Source organism: Eubalaena glacialis, chromosome 17 (assembly GCF_028564815.1).
Source record: "Eubalaena glacialis isolate mEubGla1 chromosome 17, mEubGla1.1.hap2.+ XY, whole genome shotgun sequence".
In the NCBI taxonomy this organism is placed as follows: Eukaryota; Metazoa; Chordata; class Mammalia; order Artiodactyla; family Balaenidae; genus Eubalaena; species Eubalaena glacialis.
The window spans coordinates 66,632,301-66,649,630 of record NC_083732.1 but is presented as its reverse complement, the minus strand read 5'-3'; positions in this window follow the sequence as shown (position 1 = coordinate 66,649,630).

Below are 17,330 nucleotides of genomic sequence, written 5' to 3'. Positions count from 1 at the left end.
AGGCCAATTTAGACTCTTTTCTCTATCTAGATGACATGTCATAATGGTATGAATCTGAAAGCAGTGATGGAATCATTGATTTAGCGGTTGTTAAGATAGGTAATTTCAGCCTTCACTGAATCCATCAAACATGTCCCTCCCTCCCCTACTTTCCACCTGACTCCTTTTACATCATTATAAACAAAGATTTCAAACAAGGTAGATAATTGTCCTTTCATAACACTTTTTTCCTTGTTGTCCCAAGGGTTTTCTATTTCATAGTCTATTGGCTAGTAACCAAAACTGATTGATTGATTGATATGGCAATAAAAGTGCAAAAACAAGCAGACTCTGATCATTATTCATTAAAGACAGTTGGGTAAATGTAACATTGGTAGTAAATATTGGCCATGAATTTAACCTATCGCTACTTAATTTATTCAACAAACTTGTTTGTTTGAACCTAAAGAACTAGGCCAGCAGTATTCAAAGTATGGTCCAGGGACCCCTAGTAGTCCCCAAGATCCCTTTAAGGGATCTTCAAGGTCAAGTCTTTCTTTATAATAATACCAAGAATGATGTTCATTTTTCACTCTCATTCTTCCACAACTATGCAGTAGAGTTTTCCAGAGGCTACATAATATCTAATGGCATCATCTTTCTGATGGCTAATGATATGTGTGCTTGTGGATTCTTGTGTTTAAAATTTTCTGTTTTAATTTGAGTACAGTAAATAATTACTCATAAATATAACCCACATACACAAAATCTCTTTGTGGGTCTTCAGTAATTTAAAACATGTAAAAGCGTTCTGAAACCAAATACTTTGTGAACTTCTGCACTGGGCAACATATTAGTTAAAAAAAAAAAAAAAACAAATGGGTAAGATGTAGATTTTTTCAATATAGTATCTAAGACAGGAAGAAATCTTCCTAAATTTATTTCCAGCCATCCATTCAATCCATTTCTCATCATTTGGGTTTGACTGCTGTGTTTTTAGAGCCACATTCTATGTGAATTCAGTGCTTTAGAATCAGCAGTTCTGTATGAACCCAAGTTCTGGCCTTGTGATGGATAATGCCAAATTTGTATCTCTCAAGAGCTGTGTGTCAAAAGGAAGTCTCCATGTTTGCATTTATGAGAATATACTACTTGGTAGTGGTGACAATTGGTCAGCTGGAGGTTGCAAGATAAATACTCTAACTCCCCTAGCATGTACTCTGATAGAAAATTGGCAAAGAAATCAAGAAAACATGTAGATTACCATGTAGATATATATGAGCATTTTATACAGTTTGAAAATGAAACCTAAGTCTTTCATTTAAGGGCTCAGTTATATCTTGCTTTCAACAAGCGTTTATCAGAGATCTAGTGCATGCTAGGCATTTTGAATACACAGATAAATAAGATATGGTTCCTCAGAGAGCTCACAGTTTACAACCCCAAATGCAAAGTGATATAGAAGCAGAGATGAGAATTTAACTCTGCCCAGCATCACTAGAGAAAGTTTCAGAGAGAATGTACAGTAGGTGTGAAAGACAAGAATGGTATTCTAGGTGTAGGGAATATCATTCATGGAGACATAAATGTATTAAAATTCTTGGTTTGTGCAGGGACCAGCAAGAACCCCTTTGATTAGGTTATATGGGTAGTGAAAGGAAATAGGTTAGAAATTTCGGTTGGGGTCAGATTGTGAAGAGATTTGTAAGCCATTCAAAGTAGTTTGAATTTTATTTAATCACTCATAAGAATTGCACACCCAAGGGTCTGCACAGGCCAGGAAAATAGAGTGAGAATAGGGTAGGATGTAAGCTCCTTTCTGTTTTGTCTTCTAATTTTGAAACATGCACCTTTCTTTGTATTTTTTACAGTGATGTGCTGGAGCTGGTATGAGAGTGGATTGTTAGCATCTGCTCTCAACTTCGAATTCAGTGATTTCATGTTAGTAGCTTAAAATCTGGCGTGGTTGGAAGTATCAGTATTTACAACATGGAAATGGGCAAATGTGACCATTCAGAGTATTTTTTTCTTCCTTTTGTTATTTTTGGTAGTTTGTTTTTTTTGCTGTTTTCCAGCCCAACTTTGTTTGCCCACTTGATGAATGTGCAGAAGAATATTTTTCTACCTTTCTAAAATTAAACAAGCAGCCCAGTCAGTGGCAACTGACAAGCATGAATTTGGGAAGACCACATGAACTGTGGAGAACAGCAGTGTGAGTGCCCTACCTTGTAGAGGATAGTGGCAACTCGGCTCCCGTCTAGGCAAGGATAGGGCCACAGGATTTCCAGACATCTCAGTCTAACAAGAAAAGACAGAAATCCATATATCTATTAAGGTAAAATCTCTTGATTTTTCAGTATTAGAAACTAATTCCATAACTGTAGTAATAATTCCCCACAAGCTAGATTACAATCTGCTTGTGCTGGAGGCCATGAGAAGTCGTTGAGGGTTTTTAAGCAGAGTGACACGATAGTGTTTCATTTTAGTAAAAGCAAGTCCGGAAGATGTGTAGAGGATAGATTGAAAAGAACAGAGGCTAACAACAGGCACATAACAACTTCAGTCATGAGGTGAAGACTGATTCTACGGTCATCAGTAAGAACCATTTCAAAGGCCAAGGCAAGGATTTCATCCCTACAAAAACCAGTTACGGTGCTGTTTTCCAGCCACAGCCTACCCATTTCATCTGGCACACTCTTCTCATGGGCACACTGGGGTTTAGTCAGCAGAGTGAGTAAGGACCAGTTTTCTCCTTTTCAAGAGAACTCTCAAAGCAGTCACCCCAAGGGTGGTGGGTCAGTAGATCTGTCTTTATAAGGACAGCATTAATATTGATTCCATTGCTGACGTACCTTTGGAAACAGCAGAGCAGATGCTAGCGTGAAAGATGTTACCTCGATCAAGTTCATTGATGTATTTATTTTTCAGATTTCATCCAGGATATTGGCAGATGAGTTTGTGCTGCATACCTGATGGCTGTATTCCAACAGAATGAAAGATTTAAAACAAAACAAAAGTCCTTTTGAATGCTGGGCAAAGTCGATGCAAATGGGGCCTTGGCAAGGATTTCCTCAGAAAGCTGCCCAAATTCCCCCTCGTTTCTTCCTTCCTTACTGGTTTGGGTAAATAAAATATTTATGATTTGGTAATAAAACCTCCCAAATACTAAGCCCTTTCATATGTCCACAAGGTGTGGGAATCTTCAGAAGGACTGAAAATACCAGGACTTAGCCAAGGCCCTTCACTGGATTGTGCCACTCCTGAGTTCTCTCCTGATGTTGTTCTCAGTCTCCAAGAAACCTAGATTATTATTTGATTGGAATGATACAGTCAAGGACATATGCGGTCTTTTGTTAAATTTTCCTTTTGGGAAAGTATCCTTGCAAAGAAAATCTTCATATTGAAAATCATTTGATGTTTTGTTTTTAAATTCATACTGACTGGAATCTGTTGACTACAGGGTCAGTTTGATGAGCCATATTGTTTTTTTTTTTTTAATTGTTAAAAACAAATAGCAGCTGCATTTGCCACTGCTATCCTTTTTTTTTTTTTTTTTTTACCATTCCCCGACCTCGTTCTCTTTCTCAGCTGAACACAAAGGTCATCCCGCCAACTGCAGGACACCTTATGCTTCTCTGGACCCAAGTCTCCTCCAGCATTTCAGGCTCTCGGGCCCTTATTTCCATGCATCAGTTTTCTCCTATGTATTGAATAAAATGGGGACAATATAATAGCTACTTGATTCTGCTGTCATAAGAATTAACTGAGAAAATACACGTAAAATGCTTTGGAGTGTCCAGCACGTAGAAAATATTCTATAGATATTTATCATTATTATTACCATCATTGTTAATATTTGGATGTTATTTTCACTCTAGACGTTAATGTTCAATAGCAAATGTTAGCTAATTTAGACACACGGTCACTATCTCTTGCCCCAATCTCTGCCTGGCTCCCTACTGTCTGGGTCTCTTGGTGCTTGCAGTTCTCTGTCCTGTCGAGAGATTGGGGGAATTTGACGGTAAGGCCATTCCCTTAGGCTGCATTCTCAATCTGGAACCTTCAAGCCTAGGAGATTTTACTTCTGATGCCTCTCATCTGATACTAGAACTACTCACTACTTGATAACAGCATGGCCTGCACCTAAATGTGAAGCTCATTTTCTTTTACCACATCCTACCCCCATTTCCTGATATTTTACTCAGGGTCATCTCTTTTGTCTCACCTTTACTTAAACATCGTCTGTTGTGGCATTTGTAAATCTCTGATGGCTTCAGCTCTGGTATTTCCCCTGCACTCCTGCTATGCCCTCTCCAGCAAGTGCCCGGTTGCTCTTCCTTCAAGGCCAGCACCAGGGTTAGATGTATTTGCACACCCCGGGGGATGACATTGACTTCCACTTCTGATTTCACCAAGATGGGAGAGAGAGCCTGGCTCTTTGGATGTGTATTACTGTTGTCTCTCAAGGAACATGAGCTAAATCTCTAGGTTAGAGATGCTCTGTTTTTATCCCAGGTGGATGTACTTCAGTACAATTCTGGCCCAAACTACCCAAAGTTAGTATCAGATTTCACAGGTATTAGGGCTTAGTCCCCCACAAAACTGCCCTCATTTCAGATGCCAGCTATAAGTCTCAGGGGCCATCTGCACTTCTGGTTGGCTGGCTATACATTTGGGGGTTCTTGCAACCCCATCAGCGTTGACGTTCTAGAAAGATTCACAGGACTCCCTGAAAGCACCATAATATGATTACAATTTTGTTATAAAGGGTACACTTAGGACAGGGTATGGAAGCGTCCAGATTCAGAGCTTCCATGCCTAACCCCTGTGGGGTCAGAACGCGTCATCCTCTCAGCATATCAGTGTGTTCACCAACCAGGAAAGTTCTCCTGAGCCTCTGTGCAGAGTTTTTATTGAGCTTTTATTACATAAGCATGATTGGTTAAATCGTTGGCCACATGATTGAACTTAGTCTCCAGTCCCTCTTACCTCTTCGGAGATCAGGGATCATCAGGTGGGCCCAAAGTTCCAACCATCTAATCACACGGTTGGTCTTTCCGGTGACCAGTCCCTGTGCTGAATCTATTTAGGGACTCACCATGAGAGAGCAAACAAAGACACTCCTGTCACTCAGTAAATCCCAGTGGTTTTTGAACATCTGGGCCAGGAACCAGGGACAAAAACCAGATATATTCTTTATTATATCAGAGAACATTTAAATTTTACTAATAATTGTGACTTCTGCTTAAATAAAAATATAGTTTCCCACTATAAAACCCAAGCAGTACCTTCATTCTCTTTTAACTTAGTGTTCTCAGCTTCCAAATATTTCTCTTTATCTCTTCTACTGAAGATTATTTGGCTCAGTTTTCCAGGAGACTGACCATCAGTCCTTAAATTCTTCTTCACTGGTTCTTCTATGGGGACTATTAAATTTTCTTGTGAATAAGAAACATGACAGACTGTTTAGGGAGCTCCTGGTTCCCCAGACACAGGCAGGTTAGGTTCCCTCTGGGGAGCCTTGCTATACCAACAGAACTTCTCTTTGCAGCAGGCACTTCAGTTCCCCTCATGCCAAGCCATTGGGCAGAGCTTCTAAGTAAGACACTGTTTTTAGGTGCAGATAGGCCACTAGCAATGTCACAATGCCTGCCAGGGAAACCTGACTCAAATCTCAGAGGCTTAGGTGGAACCCTATACACCAGTGTGTTCATCCAGTTACACTATTACAGGATACATAGATTTTCCTTGATCACCCTTCAAAATGTATGTTGTCTTATTTCTCCCATGGAGCTAGAAAAAATAAATCCATTTGCAATTTCTAATATCATGTGCTTATTTCACTAATCCAGGAAAAATTGGTCACATTTTTGGAAAATTAGCATCCGAAAGAAATGTTGATTTCTTTGGAATTTGGGATCTAGTTATGGGTTTTTAAAATTCATTTGTGTCAGTTCATATCTAGTGACATGTCTGAATTTTCCAAGGACTTTAGATGCAATTTGCTAAATAAATTCTATTCTCTAACTCCAGAAGAATCAGTAGCCTCATGTGTTCGAGCATTGAACTTTGGAAGCACTTTATTTACTTTGATCTTCTATAAGATCAGGTTGACATATGGATGCTTAATCAAATATTTAAAGCAAGCATCAATAACGGAAACTTTACATATCCATACACTCCCAGACTTGTTTTTCGAGTTTCTTATACTAGGACATCTAATAAAGGTTAAAGGTCATTTAGGACATACTTTAAATTTTAACGCTTCAGCCTTAGTTCTCAAGATGGTTCTTGAAAATCATACAGAAGGCATTGTGTAACTCGGTGGTGATATACGATGTTTTATATATTTGTGTAATTATATTATGTATTTGTATAACTCTAGAGTTAAGTGGAATTACCCTGTAAAATTTCAGTAACATTTGTGCAGTTCTTTCTTTGTTCTTATTTTTTCTTCTTGCTTTTTGAAATACAAAAAAATTGAGTGGGGAAAAAACTCTGGATTTTCAACACTGAGGTCATAGTTGTATAACACCAAACAAAAATGGGGACATAAAAAATATTAGGAATGAACACTTAAAAAATTTCCTGGAGTAGCTAAATCACAGAACTATAAAATCTTAGAATTGGAAGAGTCTCCTGGGCTCTTCACTAAATACAGAAATTTCTTCTATAACAAGATCAAACCAATCTCAAACTTCTATTTGCCTCTTATAAGAAGGATGCCAACTGAATAAATTGGAATGTATATATATATATCTCTTTTAAGTTAGAAAAGTATTTTTAATTTTAGTTTTGCCTAGTTGATGAGCCTCTTGTTCAAAGGCTAGAATATTTTCATTAATGCATTTTTACAATAACTATTTTTGTTTGGAAGAAGAGTGTGTGTTTGATTTGTTTTCTTGCATTTAGAGTGGCTGCCCTTATCAAATCTAGCTCTAGTGACTTTTTTTTTTTTTTTTTAATTTATTTTTGGCTGTGTTGGGTCTTCATTTCTGTGTGAGGGCTTTCTCTAGTTGCGGCAAGCAGGGACCACTCTTCATCGCGGTGCGCGGGCCTCTCACTGCCGCGGCCTCTCTTGTAGCGGAGCACAAGCTCCAGATGCGCAGGCTCAGTAGTTGTGGCTCACGGGCCCAGTTGCTCCGTGGCATGTGGGATCTTCCCAGACCAGGGCTTGAACCCATGTCCCCTGCATTAGCAGGCAGATTCTCAACCACTGCGCCACCAGGGAAGCCCTCTAGTGACTTTTGAAACTAAAGTTTTAAAGAAAAATGATACATGTACCTCCATCACTATTTATTCCTAGGTAGAAAGAGTCAAGTTTACACAAAATTTTGAAACCTGACATTTTTAGGACATAACATGAATTCAAAATAAAGGCAATAGATGAATCCAATGTTAAGAATAAAATAGTATTTTTATCAAGGCTGCCGTTTATATATACTTTTTCAGAAACACAACGAAATGTCGTGTATGTAGGGCAGACTTATCTAATAATAAAACATGAACATAGCGATTTGGAAAACTCTATATAGTGATGTGTTTCAGTGTAGCTTAGAACTGTAAAAAAGAAAAGTGCCCCGCATCAGTTTAATTTCATTCTATTTCATTTCATAAACAATGATTTTATTTTATTATGTGCTTAGCATGTGGTTAGGTACTGTGGAGGTTAAACTGTAACTCCAAGGATAGACACTAGCAATTATTGACCATCTACTAGGCACCAAGCACTGTTAGGTGCATCACATAAATGTCATATTATTCCATGTTAAGCATTTGAGAGGAAATCATGTGATTGGGGAACATGGTTGTGACAGATACGTTTCTAACCCTGGTCTGTGGGATTGTGAAGCCCTATTTGCACATTATTATGTAAGAGACACTGTCTCTGTTCAAAAGAGACTCAAAGTCCTATCGGTGACAATCACACGTGAAACCATCAGAGTTGCATTCAGATCAGGTACCAGTTTGAATGGTACTGATCAGAAAGCTAGTTGAAGAGAGGACTTTTTAATGAAGACCTCTTGCAGTTAACTTCCATTTATGTCTCAAATTCTCTTTTAAAAATCACATGTTCTCTATTTTATATATAATAGTGTATATATATCAGTCCCGACCAATCTCCCAATTTATCCCTCCCCTGCCATCCCCTGGTAACTATGAGTTTGTTTTCCACACCCGTGTCTCTACTTCTGTTTTGTAAATAAGTTCATTTGTACCCTTTTTTTTTAAGATTCCACATATAAGCGATATCATATGATACTTGTCTTTCTGTGTCTGACTTCACTCAGTATGACAATCTCTAGGCCCATCCATGTTGCTGCAGATGGCATTATTTTATTCTTTTTTATTGCTGAATAATATTCCATTATATATATATATATATATATATATATATATACACACACACACGCACATATATATATATATATATATATATATATATATATATACACCACATCTTCTTTATCCATTCCGCTGTTGATGGACATTTAGGTTGCTTCCATGTCCTGGATATTGTAAATAGTGCTACAATGAACATTAGGGTGCATGTATCTTTTTGAGTTATGGTTTTCTCCAGGTACATGCCCAGGAGTGGGATTGCTGGGTAATATGGTAGTTCTATTTTTAGTTTTTTAAAGAACCTCCTGTATAGCATAGGGAACTCCACTCAATAATCTGTAATGGGCTATATGGAAATAGAATCTAAAAAAAAAGAGTGGATATATGTATATATATAACTGATTCACTTTGCTGTACACCTGAAACTAACACAGCATTGTAAATCAATTATATTCCAATAAAAATTTTTTAAAAAACTACTCAGAAAAAAAAAAACAAAACACATGTTCTTTATGACTTCTTTTGAATTAAAATTCTCAGTGTAGAATACTTGACACTACAGAATGGCACAAACTCATTTTGTGGTTATCTTATATTCTTCTGATTTTACTTCCATATGAGTATGTATATGGAACAACATGGAACATTTTATCCACCAGAAGTTTTGCAGGAGAAAAGAAATCAAAACAATAGAAAAATTGTATTTATCAAAGCAACCAGGAGTTCTAGAGTTACAGGCCCTTCTTAGGGTGACATGGAAAGCTTGGAGGATGTGAGAGGCCATTATGGAAGTTACTTCTACCAGAAGGTCAAGTGGCAAGGTTATGATGGGGAGAAGAAAATGAACAGAGAATAAAGATGGGGCAGAGAGTTTGGGGGTTTGGAAAAGAGAGAGTTAGGCTCAGCTCTTACCCTGACTGGAATGTTCTAGGCAAAGGGAGAAATATCTAAAGAGGAATGCTGGTAAATTTCACTGGGCTGTGAGTGTCAACACATCTGTGTTAGCATTCTCCAGAGAAGCAGAACCAATAGGGTGTGTATGTGTGTGTGTGTGTATAAGCAAGAGAGTTATTTTAAGAAATTGGCTCATGCAGTTGTGGGGGCTGATGAGTTCCAAAATCTGCAGAGCAGGCTGGCAGGTTGGAGACTCTGGGAAGACTTAATGTTGCAGTCTCAAGTCCAGACTCAGTCTGGAGGCAGAATCCTTTCTCCTTAGCAAGCCTCAGTCTTTTTCTCTTAAGGCCTTCAACTGATTAGAAGAGGCCCACCCACAAAAATGGAGAGTAATCTGCTTTACTCAAAGTCTGCATATTTAAATATTAATCACATCTAAAAAAATACCTTCACTGCAACATCTAGACTGATGTTTGACCAAGTATCTGGGTGATGTGACCCAGTCAAATTGACACATAAAGTTAACAATGACAAGATTTTTCAGATATTCTTTGAACAAAAGTTCCTTTAGAACTTGATCTGTATCAGGTGCTGTTCTAGGTGCTGGCAATAAGGAAATGTATAAAAGAGATGAAGCCCTGCTTTTAAGGTGCTTACATTCTCAGAAAATAAGTTAACACAGAAACAAGCCAGATTTCAGATTGTGAGAAGGGCAATGAAGGAAGCAAACAAGGAAGGCAATGTGATAATTTATGGGCAGGTATGTAGGGGGCTGTAACCAGCAAGACATGTATTTGATATTCCAATCCAGTAGTACACTGATAGTTCACTGAAGCAAGAGTACATTGAACTCTCTATTTCTCTTCCTTGTGTGTGTGTGTGTGTGTGTACATGTGTGTGTTTAACTCATTCTGGTTATGACCCTTATTGATTTGAATCCCACACATGGGTCTTCACACTCAGTGCTTCATCTGGAGTGATGAGAGGTCTTTCTGAAGAGGTGACATCAGAGGTGAGATCTAAGCCTAAGGAGGCAAGTTGAGCAGGGCAGCCGGGGTCGCTGGAGTTCATTGACAGGGGAACAGCCAGTGAGCTGAGGTTGGGGCTTGGCTGGACTGGATCATAAAGTTTCACTTTTATAAATACAATGAGAAACAGTGATATGCCATGCTGTTGAAAGGTTTTAAGTGACATCATTTATCTTACCTTTGTAAGTGGTTGTTCTGGGGTTGTGTGGAGAAGAGATTATAACAGGACAAGATTGGAAGCTGAGAGGCAGGGTCCAGGTGAGAGGGTTATAGTAGGGGTGATGACGGGAAATGAACAGATGCAAATATTGTAGTAAATGCAATGGTACCAAATGAGAGACTTTGGGAAGAGGGAAAGAAAACAGAGATTTAAGATACTGGAGTGTATCTAGTTAATTCAGTTATCTCATTTGTCACAAGTGACAATCAAGGAAGGTTAATGAGCTACTCTTCGAAAACTCCTTTTCACCTCTCAAACCCCAAGCCCCAAATCATAAAAGACCCAAAGACCTTTTTATAAAAAATGAAGTAAACTAACGCTTTTAAGTCTCATTTAAACTAACAAGTGAGGGGAGATATTTCGATGAGCAGATATTTTGAGACCTGTTAATTGTCAAATCAATGACTCTGCATACTCAATATATATACTGCTGGTATGACTGATGATGTTTCATTGAAGAAATGGGGAAAAGAAACTATTTTATGTAAATGATTTTGACCATTTTCTATTTGGGAGGTCTTAATTTTCTCTTTTTCTCTTGAAAAGTCATTACAGTAGATCAGTTTCTCAATATCAATGGAGAAAGACAAAGCCCAGTGTAAAATCATTCTTGAATTGAAACGGTTATCCAGAAAGGAGCATGTCTGCTTACATGATCATTAAGCTAGTGTTTATTACAGATGACTGCATATGTATGTCTGCGAGTACATAGACATTACATTGGGAAATGAGAGAGAAATTTGAGTTTTCAGCAAATACTGCAAAATGAGCTTTTTTGTTTAAAAGGCCAAGTGATTCAAAATTATTTAGAAAATGTGAAATGTAAGTTTCTCTCTAATTAATTCTTTTCCTCAGCCCACTGCCTTCCATCCATCACTAGATTATTGAAACAGCCTCCTAGCTGGCTTCCCTGTCTTAGGTGTCTCCGAATTCATTCTTTGCACTGCTGTCCAAAGTTCTCTTCCAAGAAAACAAAACCCCTGGTCCTTGTCTTCAGGACAAATTCCAAACCTTATTGAAGAAGAAAACCAATGTCTATTAAGCCTGTGGGACAGGTTTAGTCCTAAGTGGTTTATGTGTATCGTTGGTTCTTCAGAATGAACCCTGATCCCCATCTCCCAGTACTATTCTACACACCCTAACTTTCAGTCTCTAATTAAGGACATAGTCACACTGCATTGACAAGCACGTCTTTCCAGACCACTAAACTCAGAGCTCTTTAAGTAAAAGGATGATGTTTTGCTTGGTTTTGTTTTTCAGTGTGCTTAGAACAGTGGCTGGGAGATAGTAGAAACTCAATAAGCAAAAGAAGTTTATACTACATTTCACAGATTCCTCCTCCTGTTTTTAACAGCAGCCCTTCTGGAAGCTACACAAATAGTAATTGCTAACCCCTAGATGTCTGTTCTTCTGCTTGCTGGTTGTATGAATTTGAACAAGTTTCCTTAAATCAAGTAACTTGGCCAAATTTTGTGCCTTAGTTTCTGCATCTGTGAAATGGGTAGCAATCATGAGAAACTTGTAGTTGTTACAAATATTAAATTAGGATGTGTGTATAAAGCATCCGGTACAGTGCCCAGCCCGTATCAATGTGCTAAATACAAGGTAGATAATATTGTGATTGTTACTGTTTCAAGAACAAATCAATATTCTAATGTTTCGTAAATATGTTGAGGACCTAAGTGATTTGAGCACAAAGACATTCAAAACTTCCTTTAAAAATATTATAGGATAGTCACAATAAACATCCATGAATGTATTTGAAGTCTGAAAGAAAGTAGGTTGGGCTTCAGAAAAATCAGGGGGTTAAAAAAACAAATAATATTTTCAACTTACTCTGCAAACAGTAGAATCCAGCCACTACTATTCATGGCTGCTGCATTGGAAAAGATGGAACATTTTTTTCCCAACCGATAGATTTCTCTAAATTTATATGTAAGGTTGCCACAGAGGTCACACTATTTTAATGGTTGTCATTATTATTATCTATTTAAATACAGAAGAATTTAGTTTGAAGAGAAACTATAACCTTTCTTTATTTTAATTCACATTCTGTACAGGAAAACCATGACTTGCAGGTTCAAAGGAGAAAGCCTTTAAAAGGGCTTGTAAAAGGCCTCATAGGCTTCTTGGACATCAAATAGCTCAGCAAAACAGCATTATGATGATTTAAATGCAAATGAATTAGAAACATATGGATCACATTCCCTTGGAAATACACATGGGTTTGGAAATTAAGGGGAAACTGCCTGACAAAATGCACTGCACTTCGCTTAGCTCAAAATGTTTGAATAATGGGTTGAATTTGTTTGCCAAATCTTGAAGGCCATGGGTTTGTCCTATGGGTATTTTCAGAAATCTTCTGAGCCTTGAGGTTGCTTGGCTTTGAGAACTGTGTGACCCGTCAAGGCCAACTCCTGCCATCATTGCTCTTGTTCCCGTCTCCTCACCATGCACACGAGTGTGTAGTTATTAAAGAGAAACTGATCTTGAAAGAATGGAAGAAATGGGGGCAGGGAGAGGAGGTGGTTGGATTTTTCTCTCCTCCTCTTTTGCTTTTCATTTTTTCTCTTTTTTCTCCAGTGCTTTCCCTTTACTCTTTTCATCCTTCACTTCTTCCTTATTTTGCTATCTCTTTTTCCTCCTCCCTACCTTCTTTCTTAACTCTCTTAAAACAGAAGAATGGATAAAAACAGGATGCTTATAAGGGAAAGCTTGTAGGAGGGTGAAGGGATGAATTATCTGTGGTCGAATTTCTTTTCTTTAGAGTTACCCACTATAAGTTCCATCAGAGAATATCTGAAAGATTGAAAGTCTTTTTCGGTGGATCGCCTAGCTGTTTCCTGTGGCATAAGGGGAGATGTTTGGACTTAGTATGCTGTGTTATAAGCATGTTAGAGTCTCATTAAAGTAGTGTTGTCCCGATTCGGTTTGTTTTAAAAAGCAATTTTTTATTATTATTACTGATTCCAGGGATAATTAATTCGTTTCCTTAAAATGAGTTGACACGGGGAATATCAGGAGACCTAAGGCTAATTCATTGCTGCCTGGTCTGGGTGAAAGCAGGTGTCACAGTAAGGGGATCCAGCTTTTGTGTGTGCATTACAAAATATACTGCCTCGTGATAAGCAGCTACAGAATTGATAGTTAAATCTATCCGCATGGATTTGCTTTCCATATGGAACTAATTGCCTCTGGAATAGCTAAAGCCAAAAGATCTCTACGATTTCAAAAGCTTCTCTTATCTTTCCTCTCGTATGGCTGTTGACAGGAGTGAAACGCATCTATCCTCATTTATTATATTGGCTTCATCAAGTGAGGACGTGTTGATGGGAGACTGTTACAGAACCAGATGGTCCAAGTTGGTCTTTTATGTTTCCAGCATTTTCCCTCCTCGGTTTTAAAAGTCCAAACAAAGGCTGTCTGCGCTTGGGCTGGTCCCCTAGAATTTCTCCCCTTACAGGACCCAGTCCAGGCTCTCACTGGTACCTGAACAGGTCCACCTGAGGCCCAGAGCATCGGGTTTCTATGTCCTTTAACCCCTCGTCTCATAAAGTCTCTTCCCCTTTATCTCTTGTGGTGCTCTTGAAGGTTAACTGAGGGATACCGAGCTTCTCGTGTCTGGACTGGACCCTGACACGGGGTCTTTTTCTTGCTTCTCAATTTGCCACCACAGTTTCGATTACCCTTACTTCCCAAAATGCATAGGCCAGAGACCTCTGCGTTCTAAATCTTGACAACTGGTGGTAATTTACTCTCTCTCTCTGATTGTGGTTTAGAAGGGCAGGGCTTGACCTGGTGTTTCTTCTCTAAACCATTGTGCAAAATAGTGTAGAGATAAATAGGTAGCCATCCTCACCATCATGCTCCTTGTCTGGAATGTCATCATCTTAGTTCACATTTCTGGAACATGTACCTGAGCCAAGAATAAGCACTGTAGATGTAGGAGCCTATTTAATCCTCTCAACCATCTTAGGAAGCAAGTATCATTATCCTGCTATACCACAGAGAAGGACACTGAGGCAGGGCAGATGAGCTATCCTGTAGAATCTTCAAGTCGAGAACAAGTGTGCTAAATTTTATAAAGGTCAAAGGGGCAGGAATTTCACAACACAGCAGGCCCTCACCTATACCTCCATCCACAGCATCTCTCTCTTCTCCCAGTTCCCAGAATAGGTAGAAAAACTTTCAGAGAGGGAATTTTAGCCACAGAAGCCTGAAATCATGGATATGGGAAATGCTGCTTGGAGACTGAAGAATTTCCCTCTGGAACTCCTTTGGCTGTGCTGCACTGGAAAAATGACTTACACTCTCCGTGCTGCAGAGAGAATGTTGTAAAGATTAACACATGATTGTTAGAAGCGTCTGTCACCAAGTCAGCCTTATAAAGATATGCCAGCTATAATATTATTATCCCACCAAGGAATGTCCCCAAATGCTAGGCAATGAATTGTCCTCACACAGGGAAGAAATAGTGCAATGGATCACTCTAGAACTGTATATTCAGTTGCCTAGTGGACATCTTCCCCTTAGTAGCCCCCTTATACTCACACCGAAACCAATTATTTTTTTCCATAAAATCTACCAATTCTTCTACTTTTCCTATGTTGGTGGGTGGCCCCAGCATATTCCAGCATAGTGGGCAATGTGAGAAATTTTGGAGTTGGCTTTTATTTCTCTCCCCAGACCATATTTCGCTTACCAGATCAGGGATTTCATCTTCTTGATTCTCCTCCAGAATATCTTTCAGATGCATCCCCCTTAGTCAGTGGCCACCACCCTGACTGAGATCATTTCAATAGCCATCGAGCAGTCTTTCCTTGTACCCTTCTCCCCTCCATTCCATTCAAAGTGCCACCAGAGCATGTAAATATATATAGAAAACTCCAATTATGTTATTCTCATGAGTGTCTCCCCATTTCTAGAGAATGAATTTCAAGCCCCTTGATATTTATGATATTTTCATTTGCCTTCTCTAAACACACCGCATGTGTATTTCTGTGCCACTGAGCCAACAGCCATACTTAGCCTTCTATCTGAAACATTTTTCTGAGAGGAGACTAAACCTCTCTAAGCTTCAGGTCCTTAACACTCTCAACCCTCCACCCTGAAATAATCGTACATAGCTCAGAGCAAAGGCTGTTGTGAGAACCAGTCTAAAGCACTTCGCGCTGTGACCACTTACAGTGAGCACTCACAGTGTAAGAGCACTTACAGTGTGACCTTAGGCAATTTACTTAACTTCTCTGTGCCTTATTTCCACTATTCTAAAGTAAGGATAATACCTATAGCATAGAAATATCATAAGGATTGAATTAACCAGTATGTGTAAAATGCTTAGGACAGTGTTTATTATTCCTGTCTTATTTTTCTTATTATTCCTTTAACAGAGTTACATAATACCATCAGTGCTGATGTGTGTTACAGACTGAGAAGGGTTTGGGGGGGATTTCTTTTGGTTTGTAATGTACATTTTATACATTCTGAAAAAAATATTGCATTCGAACAACATATTTTAAGGCAGAGCCCAAATGTCATCACTTCATGAAGACGTTCCCCATGCTCTCTGTTTTCTTGCAGACTGACCTGTTCTTACCTCCTGCTTCCTTTAGCAGTTTACCCACATTTCTATTATAACACTTTGCTGCATGATACAAGGATCTTCTGTGTGTGTGTCTTCCACAAGAATGTGAGCCAAGAGTTTGTGCCTTGTTCATTTTTTATTTCTTTCCAATCCTTGTTATCCTCCCTGCCACCCCCAGATGCCACCTCTGTGCCTGGCAACCAGTAGGCATTCAATGAGCGTTGACTGAATGCATTCTGAATTGGGTAATGAGCCATTGTCCCACCTCTGTGGCTGCTTTCACAAATACCTCGGGTTTAATTTGGGTCCGTGGCTGTGTTGGATGAGCTTCAGACACCAGAGTATTGTCACAGCAGTGGGGACTGCACACATTTGGCTCCTAGAACATTTTGACAAGAAGCATGACTGCGTTTCGAGATACCTGAGGGCTCCTTCCTGTTTTTCTCAAACACAGTTGGGCTTTCATGTGGTCTTCCACTTGCTTATTGATACCCAGTATTTTTCTCTTTGGGCCAAATGTGGCAACACGTTATTTATTTGACACTGTGGTAATCCATTCACTTGGATGGAAAAGAACATATTAGTCAAATGAAACTGATGTCTGGTAGCCATGCACACTCACCCAAATAATCTGCCCCTGGACCCTGTTCACGGACTGGTTCTCCAGCTGCTTGACGCCAAGCCATATTCTTGCTCAGGGATTTATTTTCCCTGGCCCTGCTGGGGTACTAAAACCAACTTTCCGATTCAGCTTCAGCCTCGGCCTCCAGCCCCTGGACAATAGCAATACTGTGTGATGACTACTGAGGACAGACGAAGAGAGATGACTGTTTTAATAGCACTTTATGACTCCTCAAGCTGGACTGGAAACATGACCACAAGGAGAAAAAGGTATTCGCCAGGGAGAGGGGATGTCTCCGTACTCAGAATCTGAGCCAGAATCAAAACCACAGACAGAAATAGGGCTGAGGTCCTACGGCATAAATTCCAGGAACTGGGGAGGAAGCTTGAGGACATGGCCATTGGGGCTTTCAGAAATGTGCTAATTGTGCAATATTCACAACTAACAAGGGCCAATGATAAAATAACAAAAATGAATGACTAAATCTGTGAGCGAATGATTTGGGGAACAATTTTCAAAAACTGTAGAAAGAAAGGAAAGAAGCACTCAGCAACATCAGTCCCATTAATGTCTTTCCTCTTTTCCATGTTCTCCCTTCTTAGTTCTCTCTCTCTCTCTCTCTCTCCTTCCTTCTAGAATAGTGAAGCACAAGTCTGCAGA